This window comes from Dama dama, chromosome 13, assembly GCF_033118175.1.
Source record: "Dama dama isolate Ldn47 chromosome 13, ASM3311817v1, whole genome shotgun sequence".
Taxonomy (NCBI): Eukaryota; Metazoa; Chordata; class Mammalia; order Artiodactyla; family Cervidae; genus Dama; species Dama dama.
This window is the reverse complement of record NC_083693.1, coordinates 42,933,431-42,940,033: the sequence shown is the minus strand read 5'-3', so window position 1 is coordinate 42,940,033 and position 6,603 is coordinate 42,933,431. Positions and strand designations below refer to the sequence as shown.

The 6,603-nt window shown below is 47.1% G+C and overlaps 1 pseudogene; it reads right to left on the bottom strand.

The window, feature by feature from the left end:
- Positions 1–1,586: 1,586 nt before the first annotated feature.
- Positions 1,587–3,646, bottom strand: LOC133068413 (mast cell protease 1A-like; annotated as a pseudogene).
- Between the last annotated feature and the right edge of the window lie 2,957 nt (positions 3,647–6,603).

Genomic DNA, 6,603 nt, shown 5'->3' with positions numbered 1-6,603 from the left:
TGTCCCACCTGAATCAGGGTGTTTGTGAGTCAGGAGGGGCTTCCTCTCCAGAAATGCTGGTGACTGGTGAGTGGTGAAGGGGAAACAGATGCCAGTCATCTAATACTTACTCCCCACTAAGTATTCCCTGTCCAGAGTCCAGAGAGGCACGTCTCAGATGTCTCTGGGCCAGGCCATCCTAAACAAGCAGATGACCCCAACACTCTCACCAGTATGAGGACAGAAGAAAGAGGAATGGAAAGGATGGCATGAGGAGCTCTAAACAACCCAATCCCAAGTGAGTTGAAGCAAGAGCATCTTATGAATAAATAGAAAAACAGTGGAAGGCAACATGCTTAAGCATTAATGCTGATGACCTGGGGGTGGTGGAACTGCGCTTCGTTTACTTTTCCTACTCGTATGTTCTGTATTTAGTTGTCTTTCTGTGATGAATGGGCAGAGGAGCCTGGAGGGCGACAGTCCTTAGGGTCACAAAGAATTGGAAACAACTGAAGTAACTTAGCACACTTGCACACACCTTGTTGAATATGTTCCATTTATGAGGAATATCTTTTGATGAATACGTGTTACTTTCTACCAGAACACATTGTGCAATTTGAAGCTTACTCTGCATTCAAATGTTCAGCGAATCACTTCTCTTAAGCCTTCTCTAAGCTGCATGTCTTAAAACTAAGGTTACTTTTCTGAACCTTGTATCAAAACTTCAGCAATTGATAAAAAAAAAAATACAGGAAGAAATGTACCCAATAACTATAGGCTATAGATACTCTGAAACTTTTGGATACCTTGAAACCAATGCTTTTCCTTATAGTGAGTTTCCTTTGGAGATAAATATATTTACACACAAACACACGTGGGAATGATGAAGGTGGGGAGCTGCTGGCTCAGCCCAAGGTGGAAGAGCTCCCTAAAGGTCACTTGGGGCTGAAGGAGGATGTGCCCTCAGGACACCAGAGGCTGCACAGAGCCCCGGGCCCAGGACTCCAAGGCAGGGCTGTGAGAGGCACTCAAGCTGGGCCTAGGAATACTGAGGGCCTGCTGAAACTTTCTCAGGCTTCTGAGCTCTGCCTCTCTGACACAGGGAGGGAACACTGCATGGGGTGAGCTACACCTTTGTAAACCTCCCCCATTTCTGTTAGGGTGGACAAGTGCCCCCCTGCCTCAACCCTCAACCTCATGTGGCCTTCCTTCCAAATCTGGATTCTCTTGTTTTCCCCCAGGGCACTGGGATCGCGGGGAGGGGAGTAGGTGTGGAAGAGGAAGAAGGCGTATGGATGAGACATGAGGGTTGTCAAGAATAGGGTCGTGTATTCCTGACAGGGGTCTCCTTCTCCCATGGAGCTCATGGGCAGCCTAGAGGGGAGCTGGCCCTGGGGACATGTGACTGGAGGGAGCTGGCTGACAGTGCAGCAGGAGTTTTTATTCCAGAGTTGGAACAGGGTGGTGTCTTGGAGGCAGAAGCCAGTAACAGATCAGAACTATAAACAGGTCAGACACGGCAGGTGCTGAATGAATGTGTTTAGGTAAGTAAAGGAGAAATCCATGATTTCTGCTCAAGAGATGGAAGTTTATTAAGTTTCAGGCAGCCTAGCTTCTAACCACTTTGCCCAGTGCCTCCAACCCAGGGAAGATGGACAGATCAGTCCTTGGAGAAACTTCAATCTGGTCCCTGAAGTTCATACTGTTTCATTGTTGTTTGGATCCAAGGCAAAAAGCTTGAGATTCTGGTGAAGACCCTTGGAGGTGTCCCATCCTCTTTTCCATAGGACACAATGCCCTGGGCCACACCGTTACACACAAGCGGGCCCCCGGAGTCACCCTGTGGGCAGAGAGGGCAAGGACTGAGCTCACCTTCTTCAGGTCTGTTCTCCCTGCCACCCTGGGGTGGGTGGTCTCTCTTAGGGGCCCTGGCTGATATAAGGCTCTTGTTGGTCCTGAGGTTTCAATCTGGCCCTGACAATCCGCCTCCTCCCACAGGAAGCCTCTGTCCATGTGGGACTTTGAGGCAATGTCCATCCCCCAGGGACAGCAGACAGAGACAGGACCGGAGGACAGGCTGGGGACAGAGGACAGAGCTCGTTCCCACGGCCCCAGACCCAAAGACCGAGGCTTTGCATGGACAGTACTGGGGATCTCACCCTAAAGGAACTCTTCTTCTTTCTCGCGTCCCCTGCACATATCTGGGTGGTGGTGCTGTAATTTTCATAGCGAGAGGTGCATTTCTCGGCCCTTTGGACTTCAAGCTCTACTTCCTGTAGTTTCTTTGGGAGGGACATATTCACGTCAAGACACCCCCAGCCAGCCACACTGCAGAGCATCCCTGGATTCACCGTATCCCAGTCCCTGGGCAGACTGATGGGGCTCACAGCGGTGGTCACTTCGCCTTCCTCATCAGCTGAAAGCAGAGGAAAGGCATTCTTACCTACTGATGGCCCACAGAGACTGAAGGACAGTCGTGGGGTTGCCTTCTTCACAGCCCTGGGACCACAGAACGGGTCATACAAGAGGAGGGTCTGGAATGTGGTCATGGGGGATGCAGAACCCAGAAAGGAAGTGTCCTGGGGTCAGTGTCCCACCTGCAGTAACATAATGTCATTTACCAAAGTCATATTATTATAGCGTGGGTGCGGGAAGGCTCTCCACACAGGGATGACCTGCTGGGTCCTCTCTCGTCCCATGATGTTGTGGGCCCCCAGGGTGACATCAGTTGAGCTGTAGAGAGAGCAGAGAGAGGGGGTGTGTCACAGGAGAAACAACCCAGGAGCCAGGGGGAAAGAGCTCAGCTTGGGACAGGGCAAAACTTGGGGTGGGGCAGGGGGAGGGTGTCGTGAAATTCTAGGTGATGGGCCCTGGGGCTGAGCGTCTCTAAACTGTCTGATCCCTGGCAGCCTGGGCAGGGTGGCAGTTCCTGGAATCCACGGAGGGTGTTCAGTCCCGCACAAGCTTGACTATCTCGAAGGAAAACAGGAATTTCTCACATTTGCACTGTGGGCTCCAGGCCACAACCTTGGTTTCCTTATGTTCCAGGTTTGATTGTCCCTTCCCTCCATGCGCGACTGGCATTGACCTGTCCCTCTCTCCCCAGTGCTCACCTGTCCTCTGAATAGCTTCCTATGTTACCTGGGTGCACAGGTCTACAGCTCTAAGAGGGTTCCCTGGGAGGCTCAACGGAGGCATGGAGGCCCAGGCCCTGCTCCTCACCTTCCCAGGCAGTGAGCTGCTGTCAGCACGAAGTCCTCACGCACAAGGAAACCCCCACATATGTGAGGTTCCCCTGAAATCTTGAACTGAAGAAACGCCATGTAGGGACGGGAGTGTGGCTTGGCCTCATGGCCCCCGATGATCTTCCCTGAAAGAAAGATTCCAGCCTGCCCGCTGTGCCCATGGAGCCAAAGTTTGAAGAGGGGAGATGGGATCACGGTTTTCCTGAGTTCAGATAATTTCTTAGATGGACCAGACCCAGGCTGTGCATGAGTGTAGTGTCTGAGCAGGTCCATCCATGTGGGGTGGGACTGGGCCTCTGAGGGTGGGACCATCACTCACCTGCCTCCCCAGTAGGGGACAGAAGAAGGGCCACCAGGAGCAAGAACAGGACCATCTCTCCAGGAAGACTGCCCAGCTGTGAGCAGCTGCTGCTTCCTTCTGGTCTTTTAACCCTGAGTTGTCCCCTCCCATACTCTGGCCTTTATCATGTGAGCCTTCTCTGAAAGCCTCAAACCACTTTTTTGGAGTCAGAGCGGGCTGTGAATTTGAATTTAATTAAAGCCTCTGGTAAGTTTTCATCCATTGGTTGGGGTGGGGGCCGGGGGGGGGGGGGGGTGCGGTGGTTGCATCAGCCAGTCCTTAAGCCCTCAGGTGCCTGAGCACCAGAAACCTGGGCCTCATGATGAGAGATCAAAGAAAGTCTTTGTGTGGTTCATTTGAGATCACCAGGGTGATTGTGTATTGAGATCTCTTCTTCAGCAAGAATGTGAGAAATATTGGAGATGAGATTCCTTGCTTCATGTAGAGGAGATAAACCATCATGATCAGACTATAAGGCAAGATCCACAGTGTGGAATAGACACAATGGTGTGAAAGTGATGCTGAAGAGGGCTTATTCCCCTTACTAAAGGACTCAGTGGTTTAAAATAACAGCAACATTGCTTTACCCATCTGCATTTTGGTCCAGGTACAGTGTGGATGGCATCCCTCTACTCACCTTGGCATCAGAGCTGCTTGAAGCCTGGAAGCTGAATCACAGGATTGGTCACACATGCCCAATGGTTGGTGCTGGCTATCCACTCGGCACGTTGGTTTTTCTCCACAAGAGCCCCTCAAGTAGTCTCACCTCATGGGATTCTTTGTCTCCCTCATAACACAGCGGTTGGTTTCCCAGAGTGAGCGTCTCCTAAAAACTGAGCCATCTAGAAGCTGTGCTTTTTCATTACCTAGATTTGGATGTCATGTAACACCTATTCCACCATATCCCACTGCTTAAAGCAATCAAGAGCTCCCCTCACCCAGGTTAGAGAAGGAGGCCCTCGACCGCCTTTGCTGCAGTCACATAAGAAGAGCCTGTGGGATGGAGACAGGCAAAGGCAGTCGTGTCCCCATCATGAAAATGGGGGAAGTCATGGAATCAAAAAAACTGTTGTTTCTAAACATCTTGATCCCAAGCCTCTTAAAAAGCAACAACACCTTAGTTAAAGAAACAAAGCCCATGGTCAATAGTGATTCTGGCAAGAGAGTCACAGTGAACCAAGGGGTGTCCTCATCCCAAATGGGCTCGGACACCCCGCACTGGACGACCTGGATGAGATATCAGAATACAAGTGAGGTGAGGAATGTTGCCTTCCATAGGGAATGCAGAAGGGCATGGCAGCCCACTCCAGTATTCCTGCCTGGAGAATCCCATGGACAGGGGAGCCTGGCGGGCTACAGTGCATGGGGTCACAGAGACTCAGACACAACTGAGCGACTGTTAGTACTACTACTACGTAGGGAGTGAACATCCAAGGGCTGTGAGGAGGGTGTTTACACAAGGGTTGACCAGTAGGCGGTAAAGGAGCTCAAGGAGGATTCAGGGACTCCAACAGAAAAGGGCATCTGGTGGGATGTGTCAGAGCAGGACAAATAGGGCGAGGTGGGCTTTGCTTTGAAGTGGCTGCCTGACATGGATCACCAGGGCCTGGGTGGGGAGAGCAGGGGATGCACTTGGAGAAGATGAGTAAGAGAAGTGTTTTATAAATCTCTGTGGGGACTAATCAAATAATTAAACATATTAAGGCAAGTGCCCCGATTTCTTACTGTCTGAAGATTAGATGGTATTCGTGGCATCAATGTTAATTTCCTGGCTTTGATGGTTGAATTGTGGTCGCATAAGCAGTCCCTTGTTTGTAGAAATTGCACTCTGAAGTTTTTGAGAACTGATGGAACACCATGTCAGTAACTTTACTCTCAAATGGTTCAGGAAAATAAAAATTTTTTGTATTATAACCACTATTTTTCCATAAGCCTGAGATGACTTCAAAAGTAAAAGGAAAGCCATAGCCTTCACATATATGAACAACAACCAGTTCGAAGATACATTTGAAAAGATAATCTGTCACAGCAGCAACAAAAAAAACATAAAGAGCTTGGGAAAACATAACCAGAATTGTGAAACATTATTTGAGCAAAATGTTAAAGGATTCCTGAAAAATATATAAACAGACTTTACAAATAGACAGTCTTAGTTCTCTGATGGGGTAGAACCACACCAAAAAGGCACTGATTATCCCAATGTTAATATAAAAATGTGAATCCAATTTAAAAAAAAATTTTTTTTTCTCCTAGTGTTAGGAAGTTCTAGCTAATGTCTAAAATTTATTTAGAAAATAACATGAAGGAATGATTAGTCAGATATTAAAAAACATCCCATAAGATGTGTTTTCTGAAAACAGTGTGTTACCCATGCATGATCAGACAGACAGACCAAAGAGAATGAATAGAAAATCCAGAAACATTCTCAAGCACATACGAAAATGTAGTTTACACTAAGGTGACATTTAAAAAAAAATCACTGGGGAAAAGTAGTACTTTTTAATAAGTGATATTGGAGCAAGAAGTTAGCCATGCATCACATAAACCACTTGAGTAAGTGCAAAATATGAGACAAAATGTATGAAAAAAAACCATAATAATAAATAAATGTGGCTAAATCCCTTCATAAAATTAGAGGTCTAGCAATGACTCTAAATACAGAAACATTAAAAGAAGAGATTGATAAATAAATTGTGATATGTAAAATACAGTTTTTTTTGAAGTTTATATCTCAAAAATCAAGCATAAGCAAAACCAAAATACAGACAATAACTTGGAAAAAAATTATTGCAACATATATCACAATCAAAGAGTTGATCTATATAAAAACAAAGAGAAAATCTAAAGAAAAACCAAGCAGAACTGAACAGTACAATAACTGAAATTTAAAATACACTAGAAGGAATCAATAGTAGAGTAGATGATACAGTGGAGTGGATCAGCAAAATAGAAGAGAGAGCAGCAGAAATCACTCAACCTGAACAGAAAGAAAAGAGAGAGAAAAAAAGAATATTTTTAATGAGGACAGTTTAAGAGAAC